Source organism: Euprymna scolopes, chromosome 10 (assembly GCF_053919585.1).
Source record: "Euprymna scolopes isolate OS-2025 chromosome 10, ASM5391958v1, whole genome shotgun sequence".
Classification (NCBI taxonomy): Eukaryota; Metazoa; Mollusca; class Cephalopoda; order Sepiida; family Sepiolidae; genus Euprymna; species Euprymna scolopes.
In genome coordinates, this window is record NC_136491.1 from 70,357,255 (window position 1) to 70,378,324 (window position 21,070).

General features: G+C 31.3%; 1 protein-coding gene across 1 annotated transcript in view; it reads right to left on the reverse strand.

The window, feature by feature from the left end:
- The window catches only part of LOC145286491 (cytosolic 5'-nucleotidase 3-like), an 85,342-nt gene extending 77,212 nt beyond the window's left edge, over positions 1 to 8,130 (reverse strand). Inside the window, 1 exon segment of the mRNA XM_080135395.1 lies at positions 7,977 to 8,130. The gene's annotated coding sequence lies outside the window, so the exon portion shown is untranslated.
- Between the last annotated feature and the right edge of the window lie 12,940 nt (positions 8,131 to 21,070).

Consider the following 21,070-nt stretch of genomic DNA (forward strand, 5'->3'; position numbering starts at 1 on the left):
TGAGCATATAGCTCTCTTGCATTTTTTATTACTCTTTTACAGTGGTTGCTGACAGTACTGGAAGCAGCTTTAGTCTCAGTACATCTATTATGTTGGTAGCTATGGAAAAAGTGATTTCTGTGCGTGATGGCAGCAGCACATTCTGGGGAGAACCATGGCTGGCTGTAAGTTTGTTTTTTTTTAATTTTTTGGATGGAATGAATTGATCTATGCCTACAATTAACCATTCGGTCAGGTCTGATACTATGGAGGACACATCCTTTTTAAACATGGAATGCAGAGGTAGATCAGATATAAATGTATGGAAGCTATCCCAGTCAGCCGTAGAGTATCTATATACAGTACGGTAGAGAGGTACATCTGAAAACTTATTGCATTTCGTTTTTATCTTAACTGATACAACCGAGTGGTCGGAAGATCCCAGAGGAGACAGAACGGAACATGAACATAGCTCAAGGGAAGTTGTGAGAAAATGGTCTAGAAGGCTAGTATACCGACCGGAAGTATCAGGCACATGGGTGGGTTCGTGAACAATTTGGGTGAGGTCATAAGCAATGGCGAAATCATGACAGAACCTCCCCTCATCATCTGTCTTGTTCGAGTGGGTCAGCCATTCCACATTGTGAACATTGAAGCCACCACAAATGTGGATGTTAGCCAAAGGATGAGCAGACAGGATGTGGTCAATTTTCTCAGAGATGCTCTTAAAGAGAGCAATTCCGCTGTTGTGTGTTATTTGTGTGTCATGCTTACATCCGAGTGACTGTCGTTTGTTATAGACTTCCATTTTTTGTAATAAATAATTTTACCAAGAATTCTTCATACGTTTTGGTTTTGATTATAGCTGATGGCACTTAAGTTATTATATAACTTATATATATATATATATATATATTTCATAAGTTTTGGTTTCGGTTTTGATGCATTCGAGTCATATGGATATATTTTTTATTTTTGAAACCGCAACTTTATAATATATAAAAATCAATAGAACATTAACTCTATAATAATATATATGAAATCTGCAAGAATTAAAATATATCTAAGCGTACTTTATGACAAAGTTATGCTGGGCGTCCCTGCTAGATTAGATAAATACTTTTGTAGTTTTAACAAAAGAGCTACAATAATATCAGAGCATCTCCAGTTATGCTGAATATCTACAGAATGTCAACATCAATATATTACACATGAATAAGTCCCCTTTGGAATTTCCACAGGTCCTGCCAGTTAAAATTAAAGGGTGAAGGTTTTAAATTACAAATTCAAGAAATATTTGGTATTTCTTCCTTTGAAAATCGAAATATTGAATTTCAAGTAAAACCAATGGCGTTTCCAAAAATCCGAATTTAATTTTATGTAATTGCCATTTTTTAGCTTGTAACAAATTACGGAATCAAATACCATCTGGGAGAGGGGGGGGGCGATCTGTAAAAAGCACCTTACATTCTCCTTTATCACTTGTAGTAAATTGTAGATTCTTAAAAAATACTATTTACACATCGTTCTTTATATGTTCCCGCAACTCTGGAAAAAGAAATTCGGTGCTTGTGCACTTTTGCCACCGTGCTATTTTAAAATTTTTTTTTTTTTTCAGGTTAAATTCAAGCTTCACAATATCTTTTTTTGGTATTTTTTTAGATTAGGCCCACCTCCACAATTTTCTTTTAAATAACAACTTTTAAAGGTTTTCGACTATGCTGAATACAGAAATCGCATTGAAATTATGCAGAAATAAGTAGTTATCGAGATATAAAAAGTTGTATTATGCATTGTATTTTTGGCGGCCATCTTTGTTACGCGCGTAGATTTGTTTATGGCGCGCGCATGCGCGTACAAAGATGGCCGCCAAAGAATACAATGCATAATACAACTTTTTATATCTCCATAACTACTTATTTTTGCAAAATTTCAATGCAATTTCCGTATTCAGCATAGTCGAAAACCTATAAAGTCGTCATTTAAAAGAAAATTGTGGAGGTAGACCTAATCTAAAAATTTATCCTCATTTTTTTTATTAATTTGTTAGGTGGAAACACAGAATAGTTATAAAACACCCTCCCCTCCCCATGTTAGGAATGGCTTTCAAAATAACATTATTTCAGCACGGTGGCAAAAGTGCACAAGTACTAGAAATTCTAATTATCAAATTGTTTGATTCTTTGTTATTTATATTTTTTATTATTGTAGATTAACACCTTCCACTAAACACCCTCTAAAAAATTAGCTGTTACCCTTTTTTTTAGGCGATTACTTATGAACACTGAATCCGTTTCGGGCATTCCAGCATATTTCTTGAGATATTTCATTGTTGCATTACTTCCCGTTTTCTAGACGGTGGTAGCTGATTTGGCATTCCTGAAGAAATATCTTCCAACAGATATTATATATATAATATTATAATATTTTTTTTTTATTATTTATTATTAACATTTTATATGAAAACTAGCAGAACCCGTTAACCAGCGTTGCCTGGTGGAAACATGCCCCTACTCGTAAAAAATTAAACTACGGTTGTTGTTGGTGGCCAATACCCAACGTCTCAATGTTAAGAACAGCTTTCAGAATAGACAACCCATTTTATGAGGACGTGGGGGGAGAGATGTCCAAGTATTTGCCCAAAATCCACCATTGATATATGTTGTCAGCATTCCTGCTTGCAAAGACTATAAACCAAAATAAAAATTGTGGTTGTCGTGCGGAGAGAAGTACATTTTTTTATTGCATGTGCGTAGAACAGAGAATTACAGTGCATAATGTACGTCATTATATCTCGAAAACTACTTGTCTCCGCCAAAGTTAAAATAGATTGTCTTATTCATCAGAGTCTAAAATCTATAGAAGTTGTTAGTTTAAAGGATATAAACAGTGTAGTTAGTGCCAAGGTAAAAAAAAGTACAAAAATAAAAACAAGTTAAAATAGAACACAACAAAAATGAACTATAGTAAAAAAAAAAAAAAAAAAAAAAAATGCCAGTATATAACAAATAAATATATTCGTAGGCAATTTGACAGTTGACAGACAAAGGAAGTAAAAAAACAAAAAAACTGTAGTCAAATACAAACTGAATAAAAAGTAATGAAAATGATAACTTATCTGGACATAATTCAGGCTTAGAGCGTGAAAATGTGTTTTGTATAAAAAGAAATAGTTTTTATGATATCGAAAGTGAAAAATATTTGGTTTTTTTTTTTTGCCTAATCACCCCAATCTAGGACCCCCCCCGTAAATTCCATAAACTTAAGTTTGTTATCGATGAGATTAACGTGACAAAAAGAAAAAAAAATGTCAAACATTTTTTTTTTCTTTTTGTCACATTAATCTCATCAATAACAAACTTAAATTTCCGATAAGAAAAAAGTGAAATTGTATTAAAAATTTTTTAATGATTTATCGGCAGGAATCAGTTTTCTACTATGACTTACTGAAGTGAACACGTACTTTGTGACCATCACCAAGAAAAATATGATAATCACAAAGTGCGTGTTCAATTTAGTAGAAATGCGTAAATAATGTTCATCTAAATAATGCGTAATGGCATGTGTAACTTGTAAGTAAATGTTATGGTTAATCTTTATAAACATCAGTCTCTAAAATAAAGGAAAAGCGACAACAGTATAGATGATTTAAAGAGATCAGTTCAATTTAGCATCGGTAAATTTAGGACGCCGAAACCGGATATGATCTAAAGAAAGCTGCGACATTTTGTTTTTAATGTAAGAATGTGTGAAAAATGTTAATCCAAATAATGCGTAATGGCATGTTTAACTTTTAACCAAATGTTATGGTTATTTTTTGCAAAAATCAATCTGTAAAATAAAGGATAAGCGACGATATTAAAGTATAAATGATTTAAAACAATGTGTGGCGATTGATGAACCATATTGAATAAGGGCTGCGGTATTCATTTTTTGTACGTATGTGTACAATCTGGAATAATACAATTTCATGGTTGCAGTCAATAAGAATAGATGGAATGTTATTGGGGAGAAATCATTATTTTTGAATAGTGATGTGCAATGGTAGTTGTAGGTGTCTGAGTGTTTAATCCAGTTAATAAGGGGGTCAGGTTAATACAGTTATAATAGTTATATATTTACCTGGTCCTTACTGGGAGAGTGGGAAGACTTTTCAGATAGAAGAGAAAATAGGACTGTCTATCGTGGCAATCATGATGATGTCACTCGTACGAAGTAAGATAGGATTTTATTATAATGAATAAATGTGTCTGTAACGGCATTCAAAAGTCACATAAGATGGTGGGTAAAAGTTTAGACATAAATTTGTATGAGGCATCTGTTATTGCTAACCTACTGTACTTTGGTCCAGAGGGAAATTTCTGCAATCAAATTATCATATCTAGGAGATAAGTGGAACAATGTGAACAATTCTTACTTTTATTTAATGTGTAATATTTATTTCTTGTAATTGTTAACTTTTTTATGTAAAACATTCGGAAAAGTAAATAAACACTTTTTTTTTTAACATAAAAGTATCATTCTTATGCCAAACTACTTATAATAATACAAATATTACGACTACTAATAACTATAATAATTATAATTCGTCTAAGAATGTGATAAATTTCTTCAGTTAAAATATCGGCACTTCTGCAGTATGCAGACGGCAGTCATCATTTTGGTGCATTTCAATAAACTGTTTCCAGATGGTGCTTCTCGGGCAAAGAACAGAGGACAATTTTTCATCAATTCAAAAAAATGTTTCGGGGGAGGGGGAAATCCAAAGTTACTTTAATTCGAAAAATGTTTCATTTAAATTATTTATTTGTGCGGAAAAAGAAAAAAAAAATTACTTTAAATTTAATGTTGCTTTTATTACAAAATTGTTTTATTAAAATTATATTTTCTTACGCAGATTTTAAAATAAATGTTTCTACAATTATATATTGATATATTTTTATACTTATAATCGTCAAAAAAGGTGTAAAACGCATATTTTTAGAAGGTGGGCACTGTTGTACAGGTTCCCCGAAATTCTTGTTTGTTACTTATTTGCCATGTTATTTGACTCAGAAGAAATTGGAGTTATCGCCTCCTAACAATGGCCGCCGTCTGCATACTGCAGAAGTGCTAAACTATCTGTTGAAAGATGGGGTTTGTATTACTGTACACATAGATTCGAAAAAGTTGTCAAAAAACAAATATATAACAAATAAATGTTATCAAAGGCAAGATAAGTTACTTTTCTACCTAACTGGATATATTTTTCGTGTTTTTATTCAATGTAACATGTTTATTTAGCTCGAAAACCATACAGTGTTTACCGATGTATTCGAAAATTCAAGATGGCGCCTCACTCCCTCTTTAACACGGTAAATTTGGGAAAAGGTGTTATAAATAAAAAACTAGACAAAATACTATTAACAACCCGCCGAATATATGTCAACCTATGTCACGGTAACATATATTGAGCGAGTTTTTAACAGTATTTTATCCGTTTTTTATTTATAACATCTTTTCCCACACTTACCGTGTTAAAGAGAGAATAAGACGCCATCTTGAATGTTCCAATACATCGGTAAACACTGTATAGTTTTCGAGCTGAATAAACGTGTTACATTGAATAAAAACACGAAAAATATATCCAGTTTGGTAGAAAAGTAACTTATCTTGCCTTTGATAACATTTATTTGTTATATATTTGTTTTTTGACAACTTTTTCGAATCTATGTGTACAGTAATACAAACCCGTTACCGTGACATAGGTTGACATATATTCGGCGGGTTTTTAATAGTATTTTGTCTAGTTTTTTATTTATAACACCTTTTCCCAAATTTACCGTGTTAAAGAGGGAGTGAGGCGCCATCTTGAATTTTCGAATACATCGGTAAACACTGTATGGTTTTCGAGCTGAATAAACATGTTACATTGAATAAAAACACGAAAAATATATCCAGTTAGGTAGAAAAGTAACTTATCTTGCCTTTGATAACATTTATTTGTTATATATTTGTTTTTTGACAACTTTTTCGAATCTATGTGTACAGTAATACAAACCCTAAAATAAAAATAAATAAATAACACAAATGGATAAGCACCAGATTTTTATTATATATACAGGGTGTCCGTAAAGTTACTATACAGTCTTACAAGTTACTATACAGACACCCTGTAATATATTAACAGTACAGTAAGATATTGTATTAAAATATTTATTTGTAACAAAAGAAATGAAAAGAAATAACAACTTAATGTTTATAAAAATCTCAGAAAATAGACGTGTTACATCCGAAAAGATTGTAACAATCAAGGCAAACAAAATTGGAGGCCTTCAGCTCCAATACATTCTCGACAACGTGACACCACATTCTGACAAACTTTGGTGCACAAGTCACGATCAGTATTTACTATTAATACAAATATAATACAATAAAACAATAAGACTGTATAGTAAATTTACGGACAAACTTGCAGGACTTATCATTCATAGCAATATATATATATATATATATATATATATATATATATAAGTCCTGTAAATTTGTTTTTTTCTTTTTACTTTTTTTTTAGGCAATTACGTGTGGTTTTATAATCCTTGTGACTCGGACTTAGGGTTAGTGGTAAAAAAAATTAACTGCTTTAAAATTTAAAGTAGCCAGTAAATGAAGGGTCACTTTATGTTATGTATGAAACTAATCCCCCACTCTGAATTCTAAGTTATTTTTCTTATTTCCGCCAAACTTTTCAGAGTCTACATAAAAAAAAAAAATCTCGTTGGTGCTTCTTCCGCAGTAACGGTATGTACAGTTTAATCAAGTCATTAAAAAAATGAAAATATCGAGAGAAAAAAAAAAAAAAAAAAAAAAAAAAAAGAAAAAGTTATATTGTACGTATCAGTTATAGACTGAAGGTCTCCGAAAAAAAAAAAAAATTCACTTAATTTCATCAAGTAGTTTTTTTTTTTTTTTTTTTTTTTTTTTTTTACAGCGAAAAAACAATTTGTTATGATACCGAGCAAAAGGTTCGATTTTTAGGAAGAAATAAAGATGGGGAAGGAGTCTCGGCGCTTTGCTTTACATAAAGTTATCTCCCCGTGGCGTGTTAAAAATTTCCATAATGGCAAACTTCAACGTGTTTTTCCGATATTAAAAAAAAACAAAAAAAACTACTCGATCAAATGAAATGAAATTTTTTTCGGAGATCTTCAGTCCAAAACGGATACGTACAATATAACCTTTTTTCGATATTTTCATTTTTTAATGTCTTGATTAAACTGTACAAGTGCCGAGATTTTTTAAAATGTTAACTGCCCTAAAAGCGTTAGAAAGTCTCGGAAATTGACGTTAAGTTTATTTGCGAAACTGATCACCTAGTCAACTTACTCTTAATTCTAATTGGTACTCATGCAGAGAGTGATCCGTGCTGAAATAATAACGTTATTATTTAAAAAGCCATTCTTAACATGGAGAGAGGAGGGTGTTTTGTACCTATTCTGTACTTTAACCTTACACTTGAATAAAAAATTAAATTAAATTAATTTAATTTAATTAAACGTGGAAATGCGATTTAAAAAATAGCGCGGATCACTCTCTACATTAGCACCTTCTAATTAAAAAAGCAGTTCGATTCAAATTCTGTAAAAGTACCGTCTCGTTACTGGGAGAGAATGGAGTTAGCGGGACATGTTAATCTTTCTTTAAAAAAAATAAAAAATAAAAAAAATCCCCGTTTAAATGTTAAAAAAAAAAAAAATTTAATCAAATAATACTCTGGTATTCTAGCTTTTAAAAGTCTTTTTTCTTTGTAATTTCCAAATCTTTCACCTTTCAAACTTTAATAAATGGCATGTGTTATCTATAGCTCTTGTAAATATGAACGGCAAACGGCGTGGACCTTGAATTAAAAATTTTAAATGCAAAAAAAGTAGAGAAAAACACAATGTTAATTACTAAAATAAACAGCAATAGACAACAAAGCAATGTAAGCAAAATGAAACGCTGATTTCTGTACTCACAAATTCCATTCTAATTTCGATCTGAATATGCAGAAGTTTAATTGTTTTTTTTTTGTTTGTTTGTTTTTTTTTTGTTTTGTTTTTTGTATGAGTGTGAAAGGCAGAGACGGTACGAAAGCTCCTCGACAAATGAATGATGAGATCAAGACGTCAGAGTATAATAAATGTTTGAAGCCAAACTTTTCAGGGGAAAAGGCCAAAAAAGGCCAAATTTAAACCTGAATCCACACTTTTAGAAACAAAAATGGCCAAATGGAAAATTTTATGTATTAATGCTATATAAAGAAAATGCTTATATTGAAGATGTTAACTGGGCTATATTGAAGATGTTAGCTTCCAAATATGGGTAAAATTTTACATTAAAGTTTGTCTCACGTTCGTATATAACAAAATATGTTTTTTGTAGATTTCGGTGTGCTAAAAACGAATCTGCAAACCGTTTCCATCGCAATAAAAATAGTTTTCATGATATGAGGAAATTACTATTTGTTTTTCGTCTAATTTTAAATTTTCGCCAATACTACACTGTGACAAGGCAGTTTGGTACGCGAGTGCATATTTAACAGCCTTTGTTTATGCTCGCATGTAGCGTAAACAAAGGCTAGGTTGTGAAATGGAAAATAGTCCCAGAGTTCAGGGGTTAATACCATGCAAAAGCAATCAAACAAAAAACTTTTTAGCCAATAAATACACAAAAAATGCCCCCTCTCTCAGGTGGCCAGAAAGTGTGCGCTCATTTTAAGTTAAATTTACATGGAAAAGTGATCACCCACTTTTCGAAAAAATAATTTCTTCATATCATGAAAACTATTTTTTTTGCGACGGAAACGGTTTACAGATTCGTTTTTAGCACACCGAAATCTACGAAAAATATATTTTGTTATATACAGACGTGAGACGGGCCCTAAAGTAAAACAATACCCAAATATTTGTGTTTCTAAATTCATTTTCTATTATTTTCATAGCAGTAAATTTAAGACGCTCCCTATGAAATTGAAACCATGGACTTTTTACGTATGCTTTTGGGGAAATTAATTTTTTTTTTTTTAGATAAATACATTTGTGCTAAGGAACATAAATAATACATTCTACAGTTTGCATATTATTTTTAAAGCGTACTGGAGAACTTTAAAGAATATTTGAAAGTGTTATATTTAAAGAATTGTTGATAAATTTGTAGATGAGCACCTTAATCTAAATCCTACTCTTTAAAAATAAGATTGGATTCTGGGAAAAAAATATTGCAGAATTTAGAGTTGGAAATTGGTTTTGCATATAAATTTAATATACATTTATAACCCAATTCGAACCAATCGTCTATCAAAATAGCATTTCTTTTAGCTGAGATAAATGGTGTATGTGTGTGTGTCTGTGTTTAGAGGAGAGGCTTGAAAAAACTTTGTTAGCTCTACCAAAAACTCCAAGTCCATGTGGCAACAGTTCCTCCAAATCCCTCTATTAATTTTAGCATTAAGTTTAGGTGCCTCCCTCCAAAAAAAAAAAAAATAGAAGAATTTACATCTAAGAACTAGAATGATTACATGCCATACAGACACTATCAGGCCAAAAAAGTGAGAGATCATGTTACGTTAAACTTGTGTGAGAAACTGATCCCTTAATGTGAATTTTAAAATAACTGCTGTTTTTTTCTTTTGCTCAAATTTTTCAAAGTGTTCATACTAGTGTTGGGATAATTCATCAGAATTGGGAATCAGAAAAATCGGAGCTTATCCAGGTAAGTAGAAGAGTGACTTATTTCGCCTTTGATAACATTTTTATTTGTTATATATTTGTTTGTTATATATTTATTTGTTATATATTTGTTTGTTAACCTCTTTTTCATTTTGTTGTATATATCGCAAAATCACCATAATGTTTTTCTTTCGTCAAATGTTTTCAAATCTAGCTTTTTTTTTCTTTTTTCTTTTTTTTTTTTTTTTACAGGGGGACGGATATTTAGTTCAAGGTGTTAATTTACACATTTGCCATCATTATTATTAGTAGTATTACTATTATCTTGGTTTTTCAAATCAATCGAATAGCCGACCAAATCTTTATAATTATAAAAAAAAATTATGAGCACAGAATAGTTTGAAAAAAAAGCCTCCCTTGCCATGTTAAGAATGGTTTTCTTAATAGTGCTATTATTTAGAAACTCATTCTTAACATGGAAGAGGGTGTTGTTAACTATTCTGTTCCTACACCATTTTTGTACTTTGCATATCAATCATCGACTATTTTCAATTGTTTATGAAAAAAATTAAAATAGCATTTTTACACTAACAACAAATTAATCAACTTGGTTTTAAAAGAAAAATAAATCTTTAGCTGTCTCACGATTTTCAATAAATTGCGAGGAAAATATTTGAAAAAAAAAATAGTTAGAATAATATATGCCTGCAATATACACCACCCCTAAGTGCAATATATAGATTTATCTAGGGATTTATTTAACAACTTACAGATTAAATCGTAGTATAGGAACTGCTAGATGCACTTTGATTAAAGTCTGATGTAAGGAACTTGTTTATCTTCCAAACTGTCATGACTGATTTTTTCCCCTTCAGTGAAATGAAAAACTCGGTATTTTTATTTTAGGCTTTGCCTAACACAACTACACACAAGTGTAGTTGAGTAATGAGTCCAGAACATTCACAGCACGTAAGTATCGAAACTGGATAACATATAGATATAATTATTAAAACAAAACAACTTTATTTTGGAGATCACAATCGTTGCTCATTCTCTATCCCTATTTTTCTTTTATAACCCACTAGTTCCCACTCCCACTTGGAGATTGATTTGCTTGTTTTCAGGTTTTACAATCCTGAAAATAGTAAGCAGGGTATACTTAGAATGGGTTTAGCCGGCTTTACTAACTATCTCATTTTATTTATTTCTTTTTTGGTTGTTTGTAATTTGTCCCACTTCATTTTTGTTAATATAAAATTACTGTTAAAACAACATATTTGAAGTAGGATTAAGCCCATAAAGTGATTGCAATATTCAAATTCTAAAAAATTGTAAGACAAAATGTGATAGGATTATCGCCCCCCCCCACCTTTCCTCAATCCGCCAAATAACTATTGCCTCGTTGTTATTTTCAATTTATTGTCAATTTTTGTCAATTTTTGTTGCAAATCAAATAAATCGACATTTTATGAACACACCACTTGAATTAAATTTTATGAGAACATTTAAGATATACGAAAATTGAACTCAGAATGAGACAATTTCTTTGGAAAAGTTAGGAAAAATATTTAATAAAGAATATACTTTGAAATAATTACGTTTTAGAATTTATAGTTAATTACTGTTATATCATTGTTATGACGTCTTTGAAGATTAGTTCAAAAGGTCTTTTCCTCTTTTGCAGTGATCAATTTGTCAGTGGGCGCATCTGCCATAATTTCCCTTGCATTTTGCCCAAATATCACAAGAATTGACATATGCCTGACTGTCTCGATTCTTGGATTCCCACTAATAGCTTGAAAGAATTGTGCATACGAGTTATGCCTGAATGGTTGCGTTTGTCATGTGTTGATATAGGTATCTGGCACAGAGCTTGTATGGTATGATCAGTTTTGGTGAATGCTTATTGTTGCGTATCATTAAAACAAAGGTTCCTGGTTCTAGTAAAAAATGATGTGACTTCTTCTTGAAAAGTTTGGCCCGGTGGTCATCGGGATCAATAAGTGGATCATATGGTTTGGACGTCTGGAGGGCGCATAGGATCGTGACTAGAGTCTCATTTTGTTGTTGTTCATTTGCAATGGCGAGGTGGTTGTATATTCTAACTGTTCGAATGGAAGAGATGGAGTCATAAGCAAAAAATGCATCAACTATGAATTTTTGTGTAAGAATATTTTGTGGTGTGTGCGCCTTAATGACGAGTTGGAAATTTTTTATATCTCTGGGGACATATATGTTCAAGCTGGAACTGCTTAATGTAAATGTAACGCCTGCTGGATTAGGGTCGTGTAATGTCCTTAGTCTCTTTTGTCTGCTGCTTCTGCTAAGCATGTCAGTCAGCATTGAATTCACCTTCCACATATTAAAAGACGAATCTGTAGCACGATATTTCCGCTTACCATCAGTATGTCAAGGGTTGGAAAAGCAAGTTTTGATAGCAGTGTAACAAGTGTTGGAGTAGCATATTTTGACAGCAGTGTATTGAATTTAACTATAGAAATTGTTAGTTAAAATTGCAGAATAGTTAACACTCGATTAATAATCCACAAGATTATCCATTGATGTATTATTTTTCAAATATATACAGAATGTATAATATTGTTAGAGATGTTTCATTTGTTACACGTTATTGCATCATAAATTTGACTGGATTCAATCAGGCATCATAACTTTACATTGTGAATATATTTTATTGTATTTCTCTTTGTCGTTCTCACATAATGATTATTTGGAAGCATGTAGGTAACCAACGAGTTTCAAGTATCTCCAAACTTGATTTCTCTATTATGTTCACATATCCTTATTTTTAAGGGACATTGAGTTTCATCAAAAACAGATTTTACCACATGACAAGTTACAGTGTATATTCACTCATGTGTGTTCTTTGTTTTCATGGCTTCACTTAAATTAAGTTAATTGGTCCTTGGTCAATGTAGGGAAAACACTTCAACCTGAGACAATTACTATTTTTTTTTTTTTTTTTGGATGCTACCAGAATGCCCTCTTTTTTGTGGAGCAGGTTTTCCCCTACATTAAAAACGACCTGTGCTTAATTTAAATAAATAATTTACCTGGCCCCCTGGCCAGTTTTAAAAGCAACATTCATTTCTGTGCATGCGTGGCGACTCCTATGATTCTTAAGTTAATTACCAACTCATTGAATTCACTATCCTCTTTGGCCTAATGGTTAGCGAGGAAGACTAATTACCCACCTCTCGCCCTATATTTTTTTAAAAATTTTAACCACTTGGAAGCCATTCTTAACATCGCTTCGTCTGTGTGTGTGTGTGTGTGTGTTTGTATGTCTTGCAAAAACTTTTCACAGATACGTCAGAATGTGACGAAACCGATATCGTTTTAAACTTTGATCTTTCGGACGACAAATATAAAAAACAATTGGCCAAAAACATTAATTTTTTCATTCTCAACTCGCCAGTTTCCTACAAGGAGGGGTCGCTTTTTCCGCCAACATTTTTTTGCAAGTCATTGTCTCCTTTCGATTGACTATGCTTAATTTTGACGTTCGCAAATTTTCGTTTTGCCATGGACGCATCAGCAAAGATATCACATTTTTTTAAATCTTTTTTTCTCCTTCACGTTATGAGTTCGAGCCTGCCTGCCTACTACCATTTTTTTTTTTTAACACCTGTTTCCACCCGGCCTACCTACTTTTTTTCATGGGGCTTCCTTACCCGACGCACCCAGGCAACGCTGGGTACCCCCACTAGTAATTTATGAAAACGTCTGATCTAATTTGTTCGTGTAGGCATGTCTGATCCATACGAGCTGGCCGATAAGACTTTATAATTCTGTTTTTGAAGTAGGCGGCATCATTTCTCTAATGACTCGAATGTATTCAGGGTCTGCCTTGTATCCTTCATGGTTTATTATGCGTTCAAGGAATTTTGCTTCAGGCAAAAGGAATGAGAATTTGTGCGGGTTTAGTTTGAGGCCGAATTTATGAAGAGTTTTCAAGACCAAGAATGAATTCATTAAATATTTTGGCATGGATTAAATTATCGTTGATATAAGATGAAATGTTACCACGATGTTTGACTGTGGATAAGGTTTCTGCTATACACTGTGAAAATATTTGTCCTGCAGATGTGAGACCAGACATTAGATGTGTGTATTGATAGCATTGCCCTTTCCAAGTAAATGCTGTTTTGTATTGGTCTCGTTCATTGATCTCAATTGGCCAATATCCGCTGCATAGGTCAAGTGAGGCAAAATATTTCTTTCCTTTTCCAATTTTATTGAATAGATGATCGATCCTCGGCATTGGATAAGGGTTCAAATCGACTAAGGCTTTGTTAAGTGTCCCTTTGAAGTTTGCGACGACACAGATAGATCTGTCTTTTTTTTACATTTTATTATTATTAAATTAATACTTTTGTTAAATAATTTTTTAAAAAAGCCGAAATTGAAGCCAAATTTTTTAAAAGGCCAAATACAATTTTTGAAGGCCAAGCTATTTCAAAAAAAGGCCAAATGCGCAACATTTGGCCTTAAAAAGGCCAATCTGAAACCACTGGCAACAGCAATCGTATCAAGGGAGGTTACTCTAATGTTACTAATTACTTTTGGATAGTCCATATTACCTCCCTTTTAGAGTAAACTTAGACGCTAGTTCGGTTTTAGTAGAAAAACTAACTCCCACCAACTCTAGATTGAGAGAAATAAATAAATAAATAAAATAAAATAAATTAAAATTGCATTAGTCTAGAAAGATTTCTTCTTCATTTGACTAGGACATAAAATGTAGTATCAATCAGATACTACACTTTGTCTTAGACAAAAGTAAATCGAGTCCAGCTACAATATTTTGGTTAGGACTATTTATGGTGTTTACTCAGATTGGCACTTATGGCGGCATTTAAAATTAAAGAAAACACAGGAATGTCTGTATGATATATGCACTAGTCACGGAACGAAAATGAAAAATTCCAAAAATCACGTTATTTGATCAAGTTGTTTTATTTTTATTCAAGAAAATCAGATTTTACTACGTTTTGTGAAAAAGCAATCAACGAATAGGTAGACAAGGGCAGACAACCCTAATGCACGTAAAAACTGTCAAAATAATCACCAACAATCTAGGTGTATCAGAATCGGCCATTAAAAATGCCGTATATGAACTTGAATAAATAAACTTACTATCTTTCGAAACTTATAACTACTTGAAAAATGTAATTCAAACTAACTAATTTCTTTTTCAATTAAAGGAGCAAAGACCAAAATTTAAAAAAATAACAAATTTAATAACAAATCATGCAATATTTGTTATTTTAAATCGGTTTTCTTTAAAAACGTTTTTAAAGAAAATCAACGAAATTTTAATTAGTTCGATTATAAAAAATATATATAAATTCCAAAAAATCACTTACCTATAAAATAATTATATTCAATGTGTACTTCCATTGTTCATTGTTAAGAATTTATCCATATTTATACTTATCTTCCATGTCCTTTTTAAATAAAATACTTTTTTAAACAAGGATTCCAAAAAAAGACGCGAACTCTTCTGTTCAAATAAAGGAAGAGAAATCTGATTTTTTTTCACGATTATCTTAAGGTGACTTATAAATGCCATAATTAATATCTCTTTTTTATTGCGTGCTGTTAACCAAAATCAGTATTTTTGGGCCTTCGTAGGTAAAAAAAACACACATTCACTTATAAGTTTTTGCCATTAAACAAAAAATCCAGTCGACCGTTTTTTTTTTTAATTCTCTTAATGAAATACACGAGTTTTTGATTATTATATCTTATTTCTACTTTATCGAGTGATTTTTTTTTAAATATCTAAAAAAAGAAAACATTGAATGAAATAGAAAAAATTGCCATCAGCATCTGGTATTTACTTGACGATATAAGGATAACATGAGCTTTCATTAAAAAAAAAAATCAACGTGGTTTAAAATAAAAAAAGGACTTTGGACTTTACAGGTAAATTTCCAAAAAGCACTTTTTTTTTGTTTTAAATTAAAATATTTTATTTATTGATCTTTTATCTTCAAGTTGTGATATATAAACCTTTGGTGAGTAAATTAATTATTTAAATTTTAATAGACATTTCAAAATGGGAGGTGAATTTTAAAAAAACGTTGGTTTACAATATGATATTCAGTTTATTAGAAAGAGCATAAAATTTCACATTGATCCTAAAAATATTGTAAAAATTGAACCAATAGAAAAATTTTTATAGATTTTTAAAATCTATAAAAAAATTTCTATTGGTTCAATTTTTAAAGTTTTTAAGTTTAAAAATTGAAAAAAATTTCACTAGTAAAATTCAATTGATTTCATACATTTTTTTAATGGCTGGTTGAACGTGCATCGGCACTTTGTAAACACTGTTTTTAAAAAAATAAAAAATAATATTTCTATTATTTTTTAAACAACTTTAATAGTTTATTTTGGAAGTATATTCCATACAGAAAATAAACTACCCACTTTAAAAAGAGAAATTACGAGTTTTTTATATTTTATTCGCAGTTTTCTGCTAGGGGGTCAAAAATTCTCCAATACCTCTGTTTATTATGTTTTATAGTATATATGGCCTCGTCTATCACTTATTGGTAAAAATGGCAAATTTATTTTTCATAAAAAATTGTAAAAAATACTTGTTTAATTTTTATGTTTTTTTTTAATATAAAATCTTATTTCCCTGACAAGTAAGTAAATGATAAAAATGTTTGGTGCTTATTCAAATTGGCACTTATAACGAGAAACAAAAATGAAGAAAAACCTTTATATAATAACGGTGCACAATTGCTCCGGCTTCCAGAACAAATTGTCTTTTCAGCATGCAAAGCCGTTCTTAAAATGGGGAGGCTGGGGGGGGGGGTTATTCCAAAAGCGGTTCTTAACATGGGGTGGTTGGGGTATTTTTAGGGCAGGTCATAAAAAATACCAAACAATGTTATCTACTTAATTGTCATGTCACAATTACTTAAATATTATTGCATTATTAGATAAAACACATATTTCCATGCTAAGCGGCACACAATGGCCGGCCATATTTGTTATGGACATGGAACATCAAAACAAGGGAAGTAACTCAGGATTCCAGAGTATAAAATAGTTAAGGCTAAATTTTTCAAGAAAAAGGGTCCCAAAAAAGACCAAGTGAAAAATGTTTTTTATTAATGCTATATCAAGTAAAAATGGCTATATTAAAGATGTTGGTTCTGGGCTATATTGAAGATGTTTGCTTCCAAACATTTGTGCCTGTTTTTTTTTTTTATTATTATTAGTTTTGTAATATTTTCTTAACAGTGATAAAGTAAAGACGCTTGAAATCGTAGGCTTTTTTATGTTTTTGGAAGAAATTAATTTATTAAATAAATACATTCGCACTAAGTAATATTAATAATGCATTCTACGTTTTTCATATTTTAAAAGCGTAACAGAAAAGTGAAACTACTTTTTAAAAAAAGCCAAACTGTTTGTGAAATTTGGCTTTAAAAAGGCCAATGTAACAACCCTGAACTAACTCATAATTTAGAAATCTATTCTCATAATTAATTTTCTACTTTATCATTTTGCATAATTTTGGGATACGTTACTCATTTCTACATGACAGTTAAGTAGATACCATTGGTCTTGATTGAAATTCAATATTTCGATTTTCGATTTTCACTCTAATAATGAAAAAGCACCGAATATTGTTCAGGTAATGTCCCCCTGGTACTTGCCATTAATATCTCGTCATTAATTTCTTTTTAAGTTGTGCATCATAAATTATTTGCAATTAATTTAATAAACGTTACTGTTGTGGTCCCGTAAAACACAACTCAGTAATTCACAGAAACAAAATATATTGAACAGAGATGTAAATACAGCAAATAACAAGTGCAGTTATACATTAGTGTGCACAACCTGTGTGTGAACCCCCTGGTCTTTATAATAAGTGGAAGAATTCATTGTTATCCGTAGGGTGAACACAACCACAGCAGTTACTTATTGTAAACATTTCATTACTTATTTATCAATAGTAACTTACCATTATTAATTTATTAAAAGTTATCATGTCTGTTTTATTAATAATGTAAAAAATAAGTTCAATGTATGTCCACCATAGAAGGTGTTGAATTAATTGTAGAATGATAATAGCAAAATTAAAAGCAAAATTAAATCAGATGAAAAAGGATATCATCACACGTGCAGCGGACAAATTTATTCTCAGGAAGTGAAGACAAAAACCTTTGACAATTACAAAACGGCTCTAAAGAGTTTTCAACAATAGAAGCATCTACTGCCCTCCACCTCCATATACTCTCTCAGTAGATACTCTCCTAGCCCTGGTCATCTGAGAGAAGTGGACCTCCATATTGGATCTTCCAGGTGCTTGAGATCTTGCCATCTTATATGCAAATGAGATGCTTTAAATTTCAATAAAAAGACTGATTTTTAAGAGATTACGTTGATTTGCTTTTGGATTTTGAAGTTGCAAGCATTGACAGCAGTGTGTCAAGTGTTGGAGTAACGAGTTTTGACAGCAGTGTGTTAAGTGTTGGAGTAACGAGTTTTGACAGCAGTGTGTTAAGTGTTGGAGTAACGAGTTTTGACAGCAGTGTGTTAAGTGTTGGAGTAACGAGTTTTGACAGCAGTGTGTCAAGTGTTGGAGTAATGAGTTTTGACAGCAGTGTGTTAAGTGTTGGAGTAACGAGTTTTGACAGCAGTGTGTCAAGTGTTGGAGTAATGAGTTTTGACAGCAGTGCGTTAAGTGTTGGAGTAACGAGTTTTGACAGCGGTTGACACTTGACACAAGTGTTGGAGTAATGAGTTTTGACAGCAGTGTGTCAAGTATTGAAGTAGTGCGTTTTGACAGCAGTGTGTAACAATAGATTTGGAAATGTGCAGAATAGTTAACACTTGGTTATTAATTCACAAGATTATCCATTGATGTATTTTTTTTCAAATATATACAGAATGTATAATATTGTTAGAGATGTTTCATTTGTTACACGTTATTGCATCGTAAATTTGACTGGATTCAATCAGGCATCATAACTTTACATTGTGAATATATTTTATTGTATTTCTCTTTGGCGTTCTCACATAATGATTATTTGGAAGCATGTAGGTAACCAACGAGTTTCAAGTATCTCCAAACTGGATTTCTTTATTATGTTCACATATCCTTATTTTTAAGGAGCATTGAGTCTCATCAAAAACAGATTTTATCAAAGTCATGACAAGTTATGTGTGCGTTTTTTTATGGCTTTTTAATATGTTTTTTTAGAGTGAGTGAGGTAGATTGGATGCTTATAAAATCTTGTTAAGAAAGATTAGAGTAAAGATCATTGTTGTGCATGCTAGTGGAGGAGGGATAATGTTTCTTAATGTGACTAGTATGGTGCTGGAAGATTTTATTTTGGTGTTAAACTGGATTTTAATAGATTTTTCTTTTTGCAGAGAGAATGTTTTGAGGCATTTTAGTGTTTCGAGAGTGGATTCTATGGTGTATTTTTTTTTTTTTTTTTTTTTTTTTTTTTTACCCTTTTCCACCCTGAACAAGATATATTGCCACTTGGACATAAGGCATCACGTCCAACAAAATACTGTGGAGAGCTGAGCAGCGAAATGTGTGTTCACATTACATTTAAACTTCTGCAGACTAGTACAGTCAGAGAAGCAGGAAACAGGGATGGAATTCCAAAGTCTAGCAATCCGATGGAAGAAACTATTAGAGTAGAAGTCTTTGCAGTATTTAAGGACCTCAACAGTAAAGGGGTGATGTTTTATTGCTTATCGGATTAGTCGAGAGTATGTACATCGAGAAGGCACTAGTCTTATGAGTTCATTATAACATATTCCATCAAAGTACTTATATAACAGGCACAGAGATGCAACATTATCTAAAAGGGAGAGACTAGTGGTAGATGTACCAGCCCACATGTGGCAACAATAATTCAGGCATGAATAAATTATGGCTTTATAAAGGTATAGGATATTCTTTGGTGTGAGTAATTTTCTAGCACGGTAGAGGGAACCCACCTTCTTTGCAGCAGCTTTGGCAATGCCCTCAATCTATTTGTTCTGATTCATATCGTCTGTGAACGTTAACCTGAGGAGTTTGAATGATGAACTCTCAAGTGAGGTGTTATCTGTCTTAACACTCATTGGTTAAAAAGGTTTTTGTATCTGTCAAAGGAAAGAAACGTACTCTTAGTTGCATCAAATGTTACCATCCATTTCCAGCCTCATTTCATTACAGACTGAATGTTGCTTTCTGATGTTTCTGCCATTGCCTTGGATATGTGTGCATTCATCTTTCCCTTATGTCTATTATACGGCATTGTGTCATCAACAAATGTACTCATCTCGGACACAATTTTATCAGGGAGGTTGTTTATGAATATCAGGAATAATAAAGGTTGAATGATCGAACTCTGAGGAACACCTGCAAATACATAGAGCTGTGAGGTATAGATTTATTATAATGCTATTTTTTATGAAGAGATTGTGGTGTCGATAGTAACGATTATAATCGTTTTTGTTTGTAGGTTTTAGACTTGATATGATATGGTGCTGTTATTTTAGTGCATAAGAATGTTAAGAAATGCTAAAGAGTTGTTATCTTCAGTTTCGAAATGTGCATAAAACCAGACGATAACTTTCAAACATGCTGGCAGGTCTGTCAATTGAAGTATGGAAGCACAAGATAGATACAATACTTCTGCAATTTTTGCAAAACTGCTTACTTATATATTTCGGCAAATTATTAAGATATTTTCTGTTAATATATTTAATAATTTACTTTATTTAAATCCATGCAATCTATTACGATTGTCGCAAATTTAAAAAGAAATGTTTTGGCATTATCATGTACTGGATTTGTACTTATTATGTTGTTGGAATTTAATGTTTTCTTAACATATGTGAAATGTTCACATTATAAAACTGTTAAACAATTTTCTGTTGAACATTCACCTTTTTTAAACTGTTAAAACTGTAAAAAAATGTGACGCATTCATTGTTTTCTTTCCATGTTTCTGTAAATAAATATATTTTTAAAATATCTAAACAGTTTGACAAAATATATAATATATGAACTTAAATAAACATAGTTATTTGAATAGATATGCGAATAAAAAATTAAAAAATAATTGATAAATAAAGTTTACATATTTTTATATATTTTTATTATAAGTTTAAGTTTACTATAAAAATAGTTTAACAGTTTTACAATGTGAATATTTCATAAAATAAATTAAATTCAAACAACATAAGTACGAATCTAGAAGATGATATTGCCGAAACATTTATTTTTAAATCAGCGACGATCGTAATAGAGTGTGCAAGTTTAAATAAAGTATATGTAAATAAAGTATATTAAAATAAAATACAGTTAAAAGAAGAAACGTAACTATATTTGACTATATTGATTGTTT